This window comes from Perca flavescens, chromosome 3, assembly GCF_004354835.1.
Source record: "Perca flavescens isolate YP-PL-M2 chromosome 3, PFLA_1.0, whole genome shotgun sequence".
Taxonomy (NCBI): Eukaryota; Metazoa; Chordata; class Actinopteri; order Perciformes; family Percidae; genus Perca; species Perca flavescens.
Genome location: NC_041333.1, coordinates 2,096,023 through 2,116,010, shown reverse-complemented (window position 1 = coordinate 2,116,010; position 19,988 = coordinate 2,096,023). Strand labels below are relative to the sequence as shown.

The window sequence follows — 19,988 nt, the reverse complement described above, 5'->3', positions numbered from 1 at the left end:
GCCGATAGTTTTTTCCCAGCATTATTTACAGACAGGTGTCCACAGGCAGCTCTGTGTTGCTGGAGATGCTGCAGTTCACGTGCAGACGATGCACTGCCCCTCCCCCACTAGCATTTTTTTGTTTTCTTAAATTATTTAAATGTGTTGACAAAGGAAATTTTGTGATGACCTGATTATATCTGTCTTATAATGTCAGCAAGCAATGCATCATCAAGGCTGTGTTGTAGATGTTGATGAAAGCCTTTTACCCTTACACAGTTAACCATATGCACAGCACACATCCATATGATGCACACTGCACACATAATTTGGGTGATATGAATGTAAGATGATTGCATATGTGACACTGATCTGTGTTTTTGTTTATTATTTCTAAAGAAATGGCAGAGCAGATTCCTAAATTTTTATGATGTAAATTGAGGGAGCAAAAGCAGTATCGGCTCAAGAAAATCGGCACCCCATATCAGTCATCGGCTAAGGCTGATGAATAAAAAATCGGTATCGGCACTAAAAAATCGGTCGATCCCTAGCGTTGACAAACGGAGCCGGAGGAGGAAAGTTCTTGTATATTTGAGAAGGAAGTGAAACATGGTTCCTGGCTAATTAGGATTACTGTCGCTATGTCACAAATAAGCAACGTTGTTCAATATCTTTTATTATTTTTATATGTATGTACTCTGCCAGGCTACGAAGTGTGTGTGTGTGTGTGTGTGTGTGTGTGTGTGTGTGTGTGTGTGTGTGTGTGTGTGTGTGTGTGTGTGTGTGTGTATTAAGTGTACCAGTATTAAGCATGAAGCAAGGTCATGGTTAAAATTCTGGGTTTATTTCATTCAGACCAACCGTATATGACTGTGAATATAGACCGTGTATATGTGTATGTATGACATATTACGCCCCTAACACTGTAATAGGCAGCATACTGAAGGTAACACAATTAGCATTCACTTTAAACATCTGTTTACCGTAACCATAACCACACACACACACACTTTCCAAACCAACCGTATTGAGGGAATTTGCCACTGGGAGCTGATCAATAACCAGATAGATACGGTTAACAAGTTAGAAGCACGTACCAGTGGGATATAATATTTGTGTGATTTAAACAGCTTCACTAAACGTGAAAAACTATAGACTTTAAATGTAGCACTCGTGCGTTAAAAGATGCTGGGCGCCATTTAGATAACGTTATAGCTGTAGCTTCGTAGCCTAAATGGCAGAGTACATATATGAAAATAAAAAGATATTGAACAACATTGCTTATTGGTGACAATCACATAGCGACAGTAATCCTAATTAGCAAGGAACTCACTTTCTTCTCAAATATACAATAACTTTCCTCCTCCGGCTCCGTTTGTCAACAACACGCTCACTTCCGTTGTCGCTTTTGTGTTTGTGTTGTAGCTTTTGTATTTGTGCCACCGTAGTTATCACAATGGCCCTCATTTATCAACCTAACGTAGAAACCAGCGCAAATATGAGCGCAGAAATCATCTTACGACAGGATTCACGTGGGATTCATGAAAAGTTCGTATCACACCAATCCGAGCGTAAGAATGGTCGTACATTGATAAATGTAAAAACATGGCGAGACGTAATCCGGCTGAGAAGCGGAACTTTTCAGAGGTGGAGATTGAAACCCTGATATCTCCGGTTCATTTGCACTAACGTGTGTACTATTTGGCAGCCTGAAAACTGTTATTAAAGGCTGTAGAAAGAATGCGGAATGGAAAGAGATCACTGATGCGGTCAACAGTGTTGCCGTAGTAAATCGGACTCCAGCTGAAGTTTAGCCTATTTAATTTATACATCCTTGACACATTTTCTATAGTCCTAATAGTAATATACAGGCTTCTATTGCAATCTATTAGACCTACATGTACACTACCGGTCAAAAGTTTGGGGTCACTTAGAAATTTCCATTCCAGGCACACCCCTAAGTGTCAAAGTATATGGGAGCTGTACCACTTTTAATTTGGGTATGACGTTTAGACCAAAAAGCATGGAATTTCAAGCATTTCTTCAGCCACTTCTGTCTACAACAGTCGAGAACCATTTTGCAATTATGTAAGCACATAATGTAATCTGAAAACTGCTGCCCTGATTAAAAAAAACAATGCAACTGATCTCTGCTGGTATTCTGTCTGGAATGGAAATTTCTAAGTGACCCCAAACTTTTGACCGGTAGTGTAGGTGTACCTATAATTAAATAAACACACGGTAGCGGAGTTTATGCAGTGTCTTTTATTTTACTCGTGTTCGTCGGAACGAGGCAACAGCTGAGGGAGAGCGCGTGTCCTCCGCCCCCCCGTGCTGGACCCTGTCTCCTGACAGCAGAGGGGCTGGAAAAACAAGCCAAAATAACTCGGTCAATGGCAGAAATAAATCATTCACTTGAAAGAGAAACAAAAACCTGAAGAATAAATAAAAATGTTGTCCATTGTCATGTTTCCTGTATTGAATATCATTGCCAAACATAACACTATAGGCTACCTTTTAAAAGTGAAGAATAATATCCTGTCTCCTTGGTATAGCCCTCAGTTGGGTCTGTTCTGGACACTGCTCTCTGGGCATCGGCTCATCTGGCTCCATCGCTACATTTGTGGCACCGTGTTTTCCTGCGCGATGTTGTGCAGAACCCCCCAGGCTAAAACAATGTTGCAGACCGGCGCATAGAGGTCTTCTAAAAGAGCCAGATCTGCCATTACTGATAAGTGATCAACTGATGACTTCTCCTTCTCCTGTTAAACTGATTATATGCTGGACCGCAAGTCCACACTGACTCGAAAACTTGCGTACACGAGTTCAGACCAGACGTGAGATTTGATCGCAGCCTACGCTCACGTCCAAATTGATAAATGCCGAGCTTTGCGTAGGAATCGGCGTACGCCCGTCGTACGCCTGTTTTAGGTCGTACGCACGTTTCATAAATGAGGGCCATTGTGTTTTCTAAGGAAAGGAACTGTGAATTGAAAGGGAACGTTGGCATATGACTAATGTACTTTTTGGACAGCAGGGTGTATAGTCAGCAGGATGAGTGTCCTTCAGCTGTAGACCCTGGTTCAAGTCCCTACGTCAGCAAATGTTTTTGTGGAAGTTGCTGAATTCTTACAACCTGGTAGCTGACTTCTTCTCTGCTCTGACCTTCCTGTCGTCATAGGCAGGGACATGATTACAGAGGGTTGCTGAAATAATGTTAACGTTGATAAGGACTACATTACAAAGTGGTTGGTACAGTTATGCTGCCTGCCAGTTAGAAATACATTTCAGCAGTAAAACAAGTCCAGAAATCAGCACATTGTTTTCATAATCCCTTTTTATAAAGTTATTTGAGAAAACTGAGCTCAAACAGGCCAAGCCTGTGCCTAAATTGCAAAAGCATTTGTTTAAAAATGATGAGAACCTACAGTTAGAAAAGCATACACTTGAGAGCTACCCAATCTAACCACAGTCTGCCTTTTTCAATTGTGTAGCTCCATTAGAGTAGTTGAGAATAAAGGCTTGCACAAGGGCATATTAACAGAAGTTTAATAATAATAATTTTTTGACTTTTCATTCACCTTCCTTCAATTATTTTGAACAGCAGTTTTGTGTATAGCCCAACCAATACTGGCAGATATCTATATTTGAGAGCTTCAAAAAAAATCTGAGAACTATACATTGGTTTGACTAATACCTGGACCAGTCATTCCTAAACCATAAGGTTCTTATGCAATGGAAACGTTGTTCACTGCTCCAGATCTTAGATACGACTTAGCAACGGGAGATATTTCTAGTCCGCTCAGCTAATAGAATCCCAGCTATGAGCCAGAAAGCTAATGTTATGCTAGCAAAATTCAAAGTTTATTTTTTTATTTTTTTTAAACCTTTTATTTATCCAGGTAAACTGTTTGAGAACAACTTCTCATTTACAAACATGACCTGTCAATGACTTTGTGTACGGTTGACAGACCGTAAATATAATTTGACAGTATGTTTAACAACAAGACAAGCTACTTATCTAACCGTGTCATTATCCCCAAATCAACAGACTTTCAACAACAAATACTGTAATACGCCATGTGTACTATTGGCTGCAGCCTGAAGTAGAGTTGAACAGCGAATGGGACGAGAGATGACTTCTGTGATACAAAGTAGGTTTAGAGGGGCGGTGTCATTTATTTCTTTTATCTTGTGTGTTAGCGCCATCATGGGGTGTTCAGAGGCACTAAAGGACTACACTCAGTTTTGGAAATAAGATCCAGATTTTTTAACGTTCTCATTTCATTAAGCACAGTTTTTAGAACGGAGGACAGACATTTTCACCGGAACTACTTAGGTGTCCTATAAAACATTTTAATGGACACACTGCAGCCAATCAGAATGGAGTTTTCACCTAGACCATGGTATAATGGCCAATATATCGGGCCAGCTCTGTGTAGTTCCAGATTTTTTCTGCCCTGTGTTATTACCACTACTTTACTGTCTTTCTTTTTTTTTGGCAGTGGCTTGTAACATCTGTCCTGTTCTTATCCATTGAGTTTTTCCATGATACTTTTGTTTTCCTGCATGTTATTGTGAATTTCAAATGTTTTCTATTAGTTTGTGCATTGAAAAGGCTGTAGGGTACACTGTCTAGTGCTTGAATAATATCCTACATAGATTGTGATTTAAGTGCACAGCAGCCCGGCTTGTGATTTGAAGCTCAAAAGCTGAAATGCAGCAAATGAATAGAAAAGGAAACCACAGTACTGAGGGAAAGTGAAATCAAATTAGTTTCACTCTGCAATCTTTACCCCGTGCACATTGGCTTACCAAGAGTGCAGCTCCTGACAATCTACATTATCAAAGCAATCAGTCTCTTTTCCTTTTCTTCTCATTCCCATCCATTGGTTTTTCTCTCCTTTTCTTTTTTTTTTCCTATTCTCCTCATTTTCCCTCCCTCTATCTTTGCAGATGGGCTGTTTGGTGAGTGTACAGCGGAGGCAAAGAGAAGAAACTCAATCAGGCAGCAGTGGGAGCTGGACTCGTTCGTGGGATATACAACAGAAAGGCAAAGCGGAGGTTCAGATACAGTACAGGTACTACGTGTGTGTGTGTGTGTTCGTTTGGGGGATGGGGCTGTAAAGTAGTTGTATGTATAACTAGATTATGAGTTCTTCATGATTTGTTATTAGAATAATGTTAGCCTTTCCCTTGCAGTATATTTAAGACTGTCCTTTTCTGAGACTTAAAGGAGAACTCCGGGCAAGTTTTCCGTTAATCTTGATTGCTATACGTATACGAGTGCTGCCGATAGCAAAAAAAACGAGCCGAATCGGTGCTAGCAACACGGAGCTGCTGCAGCTAATGCCGAGAGCTCCCACTCAGCTAAAACGGCAGTTATGGGGGCATAAGATAAAGAGTGCCTTTGTGCCTCTTAACAGACACAAAATGCAATTAAAATGTCAGTGCAACATGAACAGGGCCCTTACATGACAACAAGATGCATTTAGCAACTTAGCTATTGTTTAAATTCACCTACCCTCTTAGCTGCTAGCTGCCGTCTGGGATGAGTGAGTGTGTTCAGCCAGACTCCGGTAATAATCATCACGCAGCAGTTCCATGTGTATTTGTAGCATATATATCCATTTTGTGTGCTGTCGTTGGTGAATATGAGTCTCTGCAGTGGCGGGTGTGTGGTAGTTTCCTTAGCCAGGCTAGCAGCCCTGACCGGCATCCAGCTTCTACTTCCTCCCCGCCTCCCTCGCCTGCCGCGACCGACAACAATCCACAGGCGCCCGCTGGTCTGGTGGAGGTCCTCCAGAGGACAGTTCATGCTCATATACGTATAGCAATCAAGATTAACGGAAAATTTGCCCAGAGTTCTCCTTTAAAGTTTTTTACTTAACATATTTTAAAAGTTAGTTACAAAAAAAAGGAATTTATGTGGACAAAGTGTCAGCTGTCTTCATTGTTTAAAGTAAATCTTTATGTACCTTTTTTATTGAGTTTATTGAGCACGTTGAGCATGTTACATGAATGATATATCTATTTCATGCTTAAAGATGTTTGTGATTAGTGTTTTCTCTCTGTATATTCAGTTTGTTAGCTGAATGGTTTTCAGCTCTTGTTTAATATTCTGCTGTGAGTTTATAAATCATAAATAATCCAAATCGTTGCAGAAAAGGGACTCTCTGGAGTAAAACCTAACCATTTCTTTTATTAGACATATACAGCAGATGAGTACATGATGCAAAATGTACTGTATGCTCTCAATTCAATGTTTTTGGCAGTTGTACATGAGTTGATTGAATGTGATTGGTGTGCCCTAGGTGTAAACAATTCAATGAATGCTAGCTGAAAAGGTAACATAGTGTCTACACAAGAGGTGTAGTGTAAGCAGCAGCACGTTTGCAGAGCAGCAGCTTCAGTCCTGTTTGTCTACACACGATGCGTTCAGGCAAAGGGTTGCGTGTAGGTCACCCACATTTTGGCAGCGCTCAGAGCCCAACACACAATCACTGTTGTTGCTTATGTAAAACGGTCAAGAATAGATTTAAAATATATTATAGGCAAACATTTTGCTGTGGGTTGCGCTCACGCACAAATAGCACTAGTGAAAGGCGAGGCGTTTTGCGGACCTACGAAGACCGCTGGATTAATTTAAAATAGGAACTTTTCATACTGCACGTGACGCAGAGGGCTAAAACGCCTCCTGTGCACACACGCCATAACTTGATAGTGGGATTGAGATTTATCTTGGAAGACACTGATGGTCCAGCTTCGAAAGAAGTCACTCCGGTTACACTTCATATTGCTTCAACACCTTGTTTGGAAGTAGAGGTCGACCAATAGTTAGGTTGGGCCGTATTTGCCGATAACCGATTAATCGACCGATAGTATTTAGAATTGATACTGGATAAAACAGTTGACAAAATACATACATTTAAAAAAAAAAAAGTCCAGACGCTTTTGCCAATAACCAGGAAAGAAAATGCCTCTGCATTCATTGGATAGACCAACAACCAATCAGAGCAACGGAACTCAACACTGTGTATCGTCTCCATAGCAAACACTCTTTTCACAATGCATTCATTCTAACTTCCGACTTTTAGACTTTTTTGAAGCTGGATATATCATTTGTTGCGTGTAAATATAAATGTGGAAAACGTTAGTGATAGTGACATGCTCGCTACAGTCACATTTCTAGAGATGAATCAGCGAAAACACGTTTTATATCTCTGATTCACCCCTTTGTTCTAGCGCCGGCGCTCCCTCTCTTCTGTCTCTCTCTATGTCTCTCCACCATATAACGCTCCCTCACTTCAGTCTCTCTCTATGTCTCTCCACCATATAACGCTCTCTCTCTCCAGTCTCTCTCTATCTCAACGCTAGTACAGTGCTTTCGGGCAGTTGTTGATGCTCCTCGCTGAGGATTTTAAAATGAATGCGCTGTCGATTCTACACATCTCAATTCTCCAGCGGCAGCCACTAGACGGATCGTGGACGATTTGGGTCGGACTTGCGTTCATTTTTGTCAGTGTTTTAACCGCTTGAGGTTAGTTAGCCTACTGCTAATGTTTAGCATCATCTCAGCCTCGAAAGCAAACAAACAAACATACTGTTGTGCTGTTCTTTCTCTACTAATGCAGCATCTATTCAACAAATGAATAACTTTATAATGATATAACAAACCTTTTTGCTGTCGATACTTTAAACGCGCATCTGATGTCAGCCTTCTCCGCACAGCATGTGCTCTCCGTGCAGTAACACGTGTCGAAAATAAACAACACGAGGCATCAGTTTTTATTTCGCCTCTAAAGGCTGCTATTGTAATGCATGATGCCAGCAGAGCCTTCTCAGCTCTGTGTACTGTGGAATGAATGACAGCGTGCGCTTCTCAGCCGCTCCAGCAACGGACGCAACCTGAAAAAACTATCAGCATGGATTTTTGCCGATAACGATAGTTCCACCAATCAACTATCGGGGACGATTAATCGGCAAAACCGATGAATCTGTCGACCTCTATTTGGAAGCCAGTTACAAAACGTACTTATTATTGCAATACATTTTTTCAGCTCTCAAATACATAATAGGTATTTTTACCCCCCATCCAATCATTAGCGAGTGACATACAGTATCCATCACACTGACATCTTTTTTCAGCCAATGAAGTTGATTGTTTTCCACGTAGTTCAAAAAAAAGAAATATTTCTTTGGCCTGGCACAGGAAGGTGACATACCCAATATTTTTCCTGCCTATAAAGCTCTACTTGGTTCTGTAGTTTTCTAACCAGAGAAACAATTTCCAATGGAACACAACACCATAATTTAAATCCCATTTGGAACTTTGGAAAAAAAATAGGATATATGCAAGCGCAGTGTAAGGAAGTGTGACTTTTATTGTAACACCCAGACATAATCACAACCACACACAGGATTTGATGTTCAGAATGCAGAACCTGATAATTGTAGTATATCGATTTGAGGTTTTAATACCATTAAATGTTCAATACTCATTTATTTACCATTGTTGGTGGCAGTATGCTGCTAGACTAAGAATTTGTGGATGAGATGTAATGGATGGGGAACATAATTCCAGTTGTTTGCATAGTGTTTTTTGTATTTGGAGGCACATACAATTGGTTTTATTTACATGTCCATTGATGCAATGGTGCCAAATAACTAATCTCTTTCCTAGGTGTCAAGATGTGAATATAAATGAGTGCGTAAAAAGTGTAGGGCTATTGATTTCATTCTTCCTTTGGAAGTCTGTTCCTTTGGAAATGTCAGGGTGAATGATTGCACTTAGTAAACTTTGCCACGAAGTGTGCATCAGTTGTTAAAGTGACTGGATGGAGCTTTTTGCACACACATTTTGTGTCAGTTGTTTGCCATTCCTGAAGATGACTTTGGAACTTGTCAAGTAAGTTTAGTAGTAATTCCAAATGTATTCTTTATGTAGTTGGTTTTAGTTTTTGGCCAAACTACCCTCACTCACCAAATATTAAAGATCCGTGTAAAAGCTAATCTGTTACTGATTGACCAAAACTGCTTTGATATTAAATTTGTGTACACTATTTTTAGTTGCTTTACTTTTTATTTGCTTGATTCTAGCAGAAATAATCCTTTATTAGAGGTTATGTCAATATAATACATTTTTGTCATGAATGAATGTTTACAATGTGTTAGAAGCAGAATCTAATAAATTGTTGGTCAGTGAATGTGTTTTGTATTAATAGCTGTGGTACTTTGACTGCAGACCAATATTTTCGGCTTAACATTTGGTGAATTAAATATGTGCCAGATGATTTTTCTTTTGTGCTGGCCCTCATGAGCCCAGTAGTCTCATATTTTCTTATTTTTTCATACCATGAGCTTTTTCCCTAACTATATCAAGACATGCTCAAGTAAAGTGAGAATGTTTGTCAAGCTTGTTTCTCACTGTATATCCATTTTACCCCAGTATCCAATGGTGCCATGGCCACAAGGAGCCATAGCAGTGTGGGATTCAAAGCATCACCAGTGGGTGTGCCTTCTTTCACCCTCCAGCTCCTTTTAATTCTGTGTGGTCGCTTACTGGATGCCCAGGGTCAAGGTAAGAATCACATATTTTCTACTGTTTCTTCTTGGCCTGCTTGCAAAACCATGCAAAGGGAGAAGGTTAATGCCACAAGATAAATATGATAGGACTATAATGTTCTTTATTGCTCCCACACTTTAAACTAAGTGAAAATAATACAGTAAATATAAGTAAATGAACCCTGTGCATAATGTGTGAAATACAGCACAACACAAAGTAACAGTATGATACAGAATGAGACTATTTAGCAAACAGGACTGAGTAAAATAGTTAATAAATAATTGCAACCAAGTGTTAAATGTGCACAGGTACAGTATTTTAGGTAGGTAGTAAGATATCCGATTGTAGACCAGAAATAATCCTCATATCCTACGGAGACAAGGCCACTATGTCCTCTGCTGTCAAAGCACTCCACTGGCTTCCATCCCTCCCTGTGACTGGTTTTATTTATAGCATGGCAGGGATTGCTACACTAACAAGTGACGAGTGCTCAAAATATGCACACAAGAACGCACATGCAGCACACCAGTGCCAACTTTCAGGGGTGGTAAGGGGCAGCAACAAGGTTAATGCACGAGAATTGAACTTATAAAATGTCTCTGATTAATGGCCCTCAACTGTGGCATAGGCCAGGGTGAAATGTGTGGGAGGACAGGAGATGACAAATGCCAAGCCAAGAGAAGATAAGAGCCATCCTTAGAAACAAATATCCAACATTTACCTGGCATTTCACGTTACGTTTCTCTCAGCTGCTTTTTGTGTTAGATAAGTATTTAGAACTACTCCCACTTGTGCTAAAGGTTAAAGTTACAATTATTTAGATAAAGAGGTCCCAAAACTCTTGAGCTTCCAGTCTTAAACTTGATCATTTTTTTGTTTAATTGTCTTGCACTGATAACTGCAAATAACAGACTTAACATAAGCTTTGTAAAGATTATTAATATTGATGTTGCATGTTACTGAGGAGAAATATTTTAATGGGTTTGCCAGTAGTACTGTAATTGCAAGGAAAATCTCTTTTTACGTTGTCTATTGACAATGCTAGGGCTGGCGGGTCAATCAACTCTGTCTCTCAAACTCTGGGATGAATTGCAATGTAGCCTAGTAAACTGTAATGTGGTGTTCCTCATTTGCACAAGCTGTATAGCTGTTTCCTTTTTCAATTGATTTATCTGTAATTCATCAATGTGTTGTATTTTTTTTAATCATTTATCAATCCATTTATTTATTTACCAAACCATTTACCCGTCAGTTTGCTCATTCCACATGCAATTATATAAGATTAGGTGAACTGCTAACCCTTTAACTACTCGGTGTACCTCTGGTAGTGGACAGAAATGAATGTGTCCAGCTAGGCCTGTCACAATAACAAATTTTGCTGGACAATAAATTGTCCCAGAAATTATTGCGATAAAATTATATTGTCGTTAAGAGACCATCTTCATCAAATATAATAATGGCATAATAATGCAGGTACACCTTTTCAAAGATCAATAAACTTTTATTTCTAAAGAATATTTAACACTGGAACTGGAAGACATTTTAAATATCCACAGTAAATGAACAAAACAACCAAAAACAATAAATAAAATGGACTCTCAGTCTCTAGAATAAAAACCAAACACAACCAAAACGTTAACATTACCTAAAAACAGCGTTTAGTTTCTTTTTAGCATCTCACATCACACTTTCAGTCATTATGACCACTACTACGGTCAGAAAAATTGTGCCAAAATATGAACAATAACGCTGTCAACAGGCTTATCTGCTAATGTTTGCTACCGACCGTTAGCTTGAAACCATCCAGCAATTAGACGGTACCATAGTCCGTAGGGTGCCGTTACCTGAAACCGGTGAATTAATGTCACCGCTCATTTTACACACAGTTTAACAACAGAACAAAACACTGAGTGAACATTATTAGCTACTTGGGCTGCAACAACGAATCGATAAAATCAATAAAATTTGATTACTAAAAAAGTTGGCAATGAATTTAATTATCGATTTGTTGTGTCGCGCAACTATTACGCCACCTAGTCGCAGAGAGAAAAAAAAAATGTAGTTGACCGCAGAGCGGAACAGCGCGGAGCGAAAGAAAAGAAAAAGAGCAGAGCGGGGATAGAGGAAATACGGAGAGAGACCCGTAACGTTGTTCTGAAACACTCGGCGGAGGCAGAGAAATCAGTACGACCTAATATAAGTCATCCAAGGTGTGGGAGCATTTCACACTAAATAAATCAAAAACGTGTTAATTGCAAGATAAGCAAAAGCGACACGGCATTGCACGGGTGCACCACGGTGATGAGTCAGCACCTAAAACGTAAACATGTTGGAGTCCTTGATGAGGAGGAATGGAGTTCAACAGCAGGGTAAAGTCACTACACTATCCTCCTTCTGTTCCGGTCTGAAGGGAGGAACGTACCGTCCCTCCAGTAGCTCTTCTGGTGCTGCTGTTTACTCGTTATCCAGCTGACTAGCATGACAAGCTAGCGTTAGCTCGGTAATAACAGTAATAAAGCAGGGGTAGTATGGTTTGCAAGACTAAAGACACAGTTTTATTCACTCGCCTTTTTTGGCCCATTCATTTTTCAATCTGTTGTCATGTATATATTATGTGCTTTGTCCCATATCAGTTATTGTTGACAAATATATTAGTGTGTGGTGTATAAATGAACTTAACTTGCACTTACTACAATGATGGTAATAATTTAATGAATAAGTGTGTCTGTCTGTCTTTATCTGCTATTTGGGTTACTTACCTCTACACAACTATTAACTAAAACAACAAGTATGTATGTATTGAGTTGATGTAAATTAATGCCTTTTTTTTTTTTTTTTATCCGATTAATCGAAAAAATAATCGACAGATTAATCGATTATTAAAATAATCGTTAGTTGCAGCCCTATTAGCTAAGTTTTTCATGTTGGTTTTGAGCGGTATGCACCCCCACAAAAGCGTAACGTTTACGTAAGCTACAGATTTTACAGAAAAAAATCATACGGGCATTAACATGGTCTGAGCCCAATACCCCCACTCGTCCTCCATTTCGTCGTCTGGGTTTGTTAAAGATCCCATGACATGGTGCTCTTTGGATGCTTTTATATAGACCTTAGTGGTCCCCTAATACTGTATCTGAAGTCTCTTTTTATATTGACCTTAGTGGTCCCCTAATACTGTATCTGAAGTCTCTTTTTATATTGACCTTAGTGGTCCCCTAATACTGTATCTAAAGTCTCTTTCCTGAAATTCAGCCTTGGTGCAGAATTACAGACCCTAGAGCCAGTCCCACAATGAGCTTTCCTTAGTATTTGCCATTTCTGAGAGAGGGGTAGGCAAGGTGGAGGGTGGGGGTGTGGCCTTGACCAACTCCCACTTTGCTCGTTTGAAAGGCATCATGTCTAAATTTTCTGGGCGGGCAGAGCAAAGCAGAGAAAGGGGAGGTAATCTTGCTCCTTATGACCTCATAAGGAGAAGATTCCAGATCGTCCCATCTGAGCTTTCATTTTCTCAAAGGCAGAGCAGGATACCCAGGGCTCGGTTTACACCTGTTGTCATTTCTAGCCACTGGGGGACCATAGGCAGGCTGGGGGAACTCATATTAAGGTTAAAAAACCTCATAAAGTGAAATTTTCATTATTCTTTCAGAATGCCTGCGTGATATTCCAGGTTATCCATAGGTTAAACTACCGTTTGTGTGAGCTTATTTCAATCAGTCATCCCCTGCACACTTGTGACACAAGGAAAAAACACCTAATCACTGGCAAAAAACGACGGTTGTGTACGAGCTTGAGTATAGTTTGTAGGAGACCGCAGATTTGGAACAAGCTTGAGGAAAACTGGAAAGTGTTGTATTCTGTCTCCATCTTCACGAAAAGTCTCAAGGAAAAATTGCTGATTATTCTTTAAATGCTATAATTTGCGATAGGACCGTCTGTTTGTAGTATTTGTCTAGGTTAGTCTAAATATGTCTCAGTCTGGTCTAAGTATCTGTATTTTGTTGTCTATGGTAAATTGAGTTTTTGGTTTGTATATTATCTGTTTATTGTTATCGGGCCCCCTCCTAAAAGCTTTTAGTAGATTATTTGGGGTTCCCCATTTGACACTGCTTACATATAATCATTGTACCTTTTTGAAATTGTGTTTAATGATACATTGATGACGTGTGAAATAAACGTGTAAACGTTAATACAGCATGTCGGAGGAATACAGCGTCTCCTGCAATGGGAGGCAGAGGGACCGTCACCACAGCGTTCACTAACGTTAGCTTCTAGTCTCATCTGGGGTCTGATAAACGGTAAATTCATCAAATTCAGTGTCCACAATGCTATTTTCCATTAAACTGTAGCTGTCAATGGGACCCGCGTGAGTGCGGATTTCACGTCGCGGATTTCATATCGCGGATTTCATGTCGCGGCTTTCGTCACGGTTTGTCATAGAGGTCGACCGATAGTGGATTTTACCGATACCGATAGTTAGGTTGTGCCGTATTTGCCGATAACCGATTAATCGACCGATAGTATTTAGAATTGATACTGGATAAAACAGTTGACAAAATACATACATTTTTTCAAAAAAAGTCCAGACGCTTTTGCCAATAATCAAAATAATAATGTCATATTTATTGATATTACACCCACAGCAATGCTACTGTCTAAAACAGTTTTCCTACATATTTGGAGTCATCCAGTACAAAATTAAACATAATGAGCATTATAATTCATATAAAGGACAAACTATTTACATTTCTTCAAAAAAGGCCCAAATGTATGCCAAATCTCAAAACAGTGACGCCATTCTTCTCTGTAGAACGGTTTAGACCTAGCCTGACGTGGTCCTACTCAGATTCTAGTCAGAATGTGAGTCTGAAACCGCTCCATTGGGTTGTGATTATGGGGCGTGTTCCAACCGAACCAGGAAAGAAAAATGCATCTGCATTCATTGGATAGACCTACAACCAATCAGAGCAACGGAACTCAACACTGTGTTTCGTCTCCATAGCAACCACTCTTTGCACAGTGCATTCGTTCTAACTTTGACTTTTAGACTTTTTTTGAAGCTGGATATATCATTTGTTGCGTGTAAATATAAATGTGGATAACGTTAGTGATAGTGACATGCTCGCTACAGTTGCATTTCTAGAGATGAATCAGCGAAAACGCGTTTTATATCTCTGATTCACCCCTTTGTTCTAGCACCGGTGCTCCCTCTCTTCACTCTTTCTCTATGTCTCTCCACCATATAACGCTCTCTCTCTCCAGTCTCTCTCTATCTCAACGCTAGTACAGTGCTTTCGGGCAGTTGTTGATGCTCCTCGCTGAGGATTTTAAAATGAATGCGCTGTCGATTCTACACATCTCAATTCTCCAGCGGCAGCCACTAGACGGATCGTGGACGATTTGGGTCGGACTTGCGTTCATTTTTGTCAGTGTTTTAACCGCTTGAGGTTAGTTAGCCTACTGCTAATGTTTAGCGTCATCTCAGCCTCGAAAGCAAACAAACCTACTGTTGTGCTGTTCTTTCTCTACTAATGCAGCATCTATTCAACAAATAAATAACTTTATAATGATATAACAAACCTTTTTGCTGTCGATGCTTTAAACGCGCATCTGATGTCAGCCTTCTCCGCACAGCGTGTGCTCTCCGTGCAGCGCGCAGTAACACGTGTCGAAAATAAACAACACGAGGCATCAGTTTTTATTTCGCCTCTAAAGGCTGCTATTGTAATGCATGATGCCAGCAGAGCCTTCTCAGCTCTGTGTACTGTGGAATGAATGACAGCGTGCGCTTCTCAGCCGCTCCAGCAACGGACGCAACCAGGAAAAACTATCAGCATGGATTTTTGCCGATAACGATAGTTCCACCAATCGGTTGACCTCTAGTTTGTCACTTTGCCTAAGATTGAGTGACAAGTGTACTCGCCCTGTTGTTTATTGGGTTGCCATGACTTCGCGAGTGATGATGTTCTGTCACTGTTCTAGTTGCTCACCGTAAAGGGGAGAGAGAGCGGATGACAGTTAGCTTGAGTTCAGTAGAGTGCACGGCTCTGCACAGTCGCGTAATTACGACTTTATGACTTTTCATAAACGGTTGAAGGAACAGCGGTGCGCCCTACATGTACATAGCGGAAACCCTGTTGTGTGTCTGCCCTATTTCTGATTCAGTGGCGGCAGAAGAAAACAAACAAGCATGCAAATGGAAATTATCGCGGCCGGATAAATTATTGAGCTCATTTTTATTTATCATGCGATTAATTGATTTGACTATCGCGACAGGCCTATGTCCAGCTACAATTCAGGTTGTCATGGGTCTTATACCTTACTGGTCAAAAGTTTTAGAACACACCAATTTTTCTAGTTTTTTATTGAAATTTTAGCAGTTCAAGTCCAATGAATAGCTTGAAATGGTACAAGGGTAAGTGGTGAACTGCCTTGAGGTTAAAAAAAAGTAAGGTTACCCAAAACTGAAAAATAATGTACATTTCAGTATTTTACAAAAAGGCCTTTTTCAGGGAACAAGAAATGGGTTAACAACATAAAGCTGTTCTGCAGCAATGGAGGTTGATCAAGCTTTGAAAGTTGGTGCTACCAATTCCCACAGGTGTTCCAACTTGTCTGGATTACTTACAACCCCCTCTGTTTGTATAAAAGTATTGTTGGAACACACTGTGGTACCATACCCTCGTGAGCATTATATGAACAGTGTTGTACTGCAGAAAGTAGTGTGTTACTATAAAAATGGCGGGAAAAAGGCAAATAACAATGGAAGAGAGACAGACCATCATAACACTTAAGAATGTTGGTCTTTCCTACAGAGAAATTGAAGGTGTCAGTGAGTAGAGTATTCTTCACCATCAAAAGGCACTTAGAAACTGGGGGAATCTCTGACAGGAAGAGGTCTGGCAGACCCAAAGCCACAACAGAATCAGAAGACAAGTTTCTGAGAGTCAACAGCTTGCGTGATAGGCGGCTCACAGGACAACAGCTTCAAGCACAGCTTAATAGTGGTCGTAATAAGAAGTCTCAGTTTCAACTGGAAAGAGAAGAATTGGAGCTGCAGGTTTGATAGGTCGAGTTGCAGCAAGAAAGCCATTGCTAAGACGTCAGAATAAGAAAAAGAGGCTTGCCTGGGCCAAGAAACATCGTCAATGGACTACTGAAGACTGAAGAAGGTATTATGGACTGATGAATCAAAATTTGAAATCTTCGGTTCATCACGCAGGATTTTTGTACGCTGTCGAGTAGGCGAAAGGATGGTTCCTCAGTGTGTGACATCAACTGTCAAACATGGAGGAGGAAGCGTGATGGTCTGGGGCTGTTTTGCTGGATCAAGGGTCGGTGATTTGTACAGAGTGAAAGGCACCCTGAACCAAAACGGCTACCACAGCATTTTGCAGCACCATGCAGTACCCTCTGGTATGGGCCTAGTTGGTCAGGGGTTCATCCTACAGCAAGATAATGACCCAAAACATAAGTCCAAGCTATGCCAGAACTACCTTAGGAAATAAGAACAAGATGGTAAGCTTAAAAACATGGAGTGGCCAGCACAGTCACCAGACTTAAACCCCGTTGAGCTGGTTTGGGATGAACTGGACAGAAAAGTGAAAGCAAAGCAACCTACAAGTGCCACACATTTATGGGAACTTCTGCAACAGAGTTGGGAAGAACTTTCTGAAGAATATTTGATTATCATTGTAGAAAGAATGCCACGAGTGTGTTCAGCTGTTATATCTGCCAAAGGGGGCTACTTTGATGAGTCAAAAATGTAGAATACATTTTGGTTTATAAATTGATTCCATGATTTCTTTTTTTAACTTAAATTGTTCATTTGTTCTATTCTTTCATTTCAGAGTACAATAAGACATTGAACTGCATGAATTTCAATAACAACCTGGAAAAATTGGGGTGTTCTAAAACTTTTGTATATCTGTGTAATGGAAACTAATTTCAGTGATCATGCAGAGAAGTGAACACAAATACACTGTAACAAGAAGCTTCTTGCATAGTACAACCTGTAAACACTGAATAGCTATCAGAATACACGTGTGGTGTAAGGGGAGTAATACTGTTTGCTGTCAGTATTACATGTTATACATACAGTATTACACAAATAAGTGATGTGCTCACACTTTAAACACCACTAGCTGCATTTAACGTAAAACCTAAGTGTATTTATATGCTTAGACGTTTTTTGTTTTCACTGCACTGTGGTTTGTGGAAAATATAGGAGTTTCTTGGTTGTCCACATCTGGTTATTGGCTTTTCTGCTTCTATGCCTTCTGCTGAGGATGTGGTGTTCTTGTTAAGGTGAACTGCAGAGACACATGCAGGAGAGTGAGCTTTTCCTGTACACTTACAGTTCTCTATGCCAGATGCGAATAAAGTCACTATGGTGGCAGAGATAAATACCTTTCTATTCAGTAGTTATCATGGCTTCAAAAGTAATTGTAACATTACATTACTTGTGTTTTCAGAATGTATGTTAAGGCTCTTATTTTGATATTAATAGCATAAATAATGTTTAGCACAAAAATGTCTGCCCAAGCAGTAACTCATTTAATACATTTTAAAGAATTAATCATGAAAATTGCACAGTTCTGGCCATTAGAAGCACTCCTCCCCCGTCTTCAAATTGGTGGTCAGTGAAAATTACAATTAAACTCAATTAAATTGAGTTGTACTGCTGAATAAACACCATTGAAAATGGAAGTCTATTATCCAGCAGACATTAGGAATCGGGCTTTTGAGAGATTAAAGTTGGGGTTTCTCCCACAGTGCTTTAGATTACATTACAAGGAAACTTTCACTTTTTTAAGTGAATAAAGATAAGACTGTACTCTGTATGATGGTGATAAACAACATTTAACAACATCAGTGAGTGATGCTGCTTGGACAACATGTATTGAGAAACAAACCATATATATAGTGAGATAAGTAGGGCAGAGCGGAGATTCTCCAGCAGGTGTAATAGCTGGGATGCTAGCTGAAGTTGATATTTTGTCGTTTCTCTTCGTTTTTCCTGCGTAATGCAACAGTTGTCACTTAATCTTAAAGCTGCTGTGTGAGGTTAATGGTTACTCGTCAAATAACTGAAATAATTGGCAAATGTGCAAGAGCCACTTTCTTCTCAACTACTCCATCTCCATGCTAAACCGGAAGTCCCCACTCGGTTTGATTGATTTCTAGACTAAACTGTCATACAACTCTCATACATCTTTTTATGGTAATTCTGCCAAGTCAGGATTTCTAATTAAACAATCAATGTGAATGATATGCAAGTAATTTCTCAGATAGACTGGACAACCCTGGGTACAGCCCTGTATGCACTTCAGCTGCTTGTAATGTGCCAAAAGACAACTCTGCTTTATCAGCAGCTGTGGAAGCCTGCCAACCACCTTGCAGATTGATCTTTTTTGTTTTTCTTCTTTTTTTTATTACCAAGAATACATGGATATTGAATCAGTGAGTAATGTAGTGCCCTGGCAATGAAGACACTAATGTATTTAAGTCTAGTGTGGGGAAATACAGTTTGACAGCTAAGCTAATTCTATTAGGTGTATTGATATACATTTACACAATGAGAATTGCCCAAACTTGCAAGTAGAAACATTGAGAGACTCATTAAACTGGCAATAGTCATGTTTTTTCAACCCCTTTTTTAACTACTGTATTATTTTTTTTGTGTTAAATCTAATATAATAAAACAGAAAACTGTCACTTTATATGAAGCCCTTATCTATGATGCACAAACTCTGTCTTATTTAAAGCCTCATAAGAGCTTCTACAAACTTTCTTCATGCATTATGATGTTATGTAACAACCGTCTAGTTGATCTTGACACCTAAGCCAATGTTCAAAACCTTGAGAGAGCATGGCAGACATTCAAAGTGGAATTGTGGTGGCACAGAGGAAACAGAACTTGCTGAAAGAAAATCCTTGCTCATTTGGCACGACCCACAAGCACCACATTCTAGGGGGGATCGTAAATTACAAAATACAAAAAGTATGAGTTACAAGTCAAATAACTTTACTTACCTGACTCACTGACTATCTCAATGCTTCTACAGTCAAACATATTTATGGAGATATGTTGATGTGTTACTTTTGACCTTTGACATAGTGCTGGATGGTACATACCGGTTTTAATTTCCTGTATAATATGAATTTTTCATTGACACAAACATGTTTTGTATAAATATATAGCATGGCACACAATAATTTGTAACCTTAATAATTGTACATTTACTGTAAAAAAAATACACCGGCAAAATGCATATTTCACTTCTTTTTTTTTTTCTTCTTTTTTTTATGTACTCCTAATCATAGAATAAGCCACAACAAAACTTATAATAAGGCCCAGTCATGCAAGAAAAATTGAGAATGGTGACATACAGTGAAACCGCCAGCATCTTAAAAAATACCGTGATGCAACTATGTGGTCATACCG

At 39.6% G+C, this 19,988-nt stretch overlaps 1 long non-coding RNA gene across 4 annotated transcripts in view; it reads left to right on the top strand.

Moving 5' to 3' along the window:
* LOC114552643 (uncharacterized) overlaps positions 1–19,988 on the top strand; it is a 183,189-nt gene that overhangs the window by 5,790 nt on the left and 157,411 nt on the right. For 3 of the 4 annotated variants that reach the window (XR_003692202.1, XR_003692201.1, XR_003692203.1), the window contains exons 2-4: positions 4,031–4,133; positions 4,936–5,060; positions 9,428–9,559. This is a non-coding gene — a long non-coding RNA (uncharacterized LOC114552643). The remainder of the gene's footprint in view (positions 1–4,030; positions 4,134–4,935; positions 5,061–9,427; positions 9,560–19,988) is intronic. The other variant, XR_003692204.1, reaches the window with a different exon arrangement.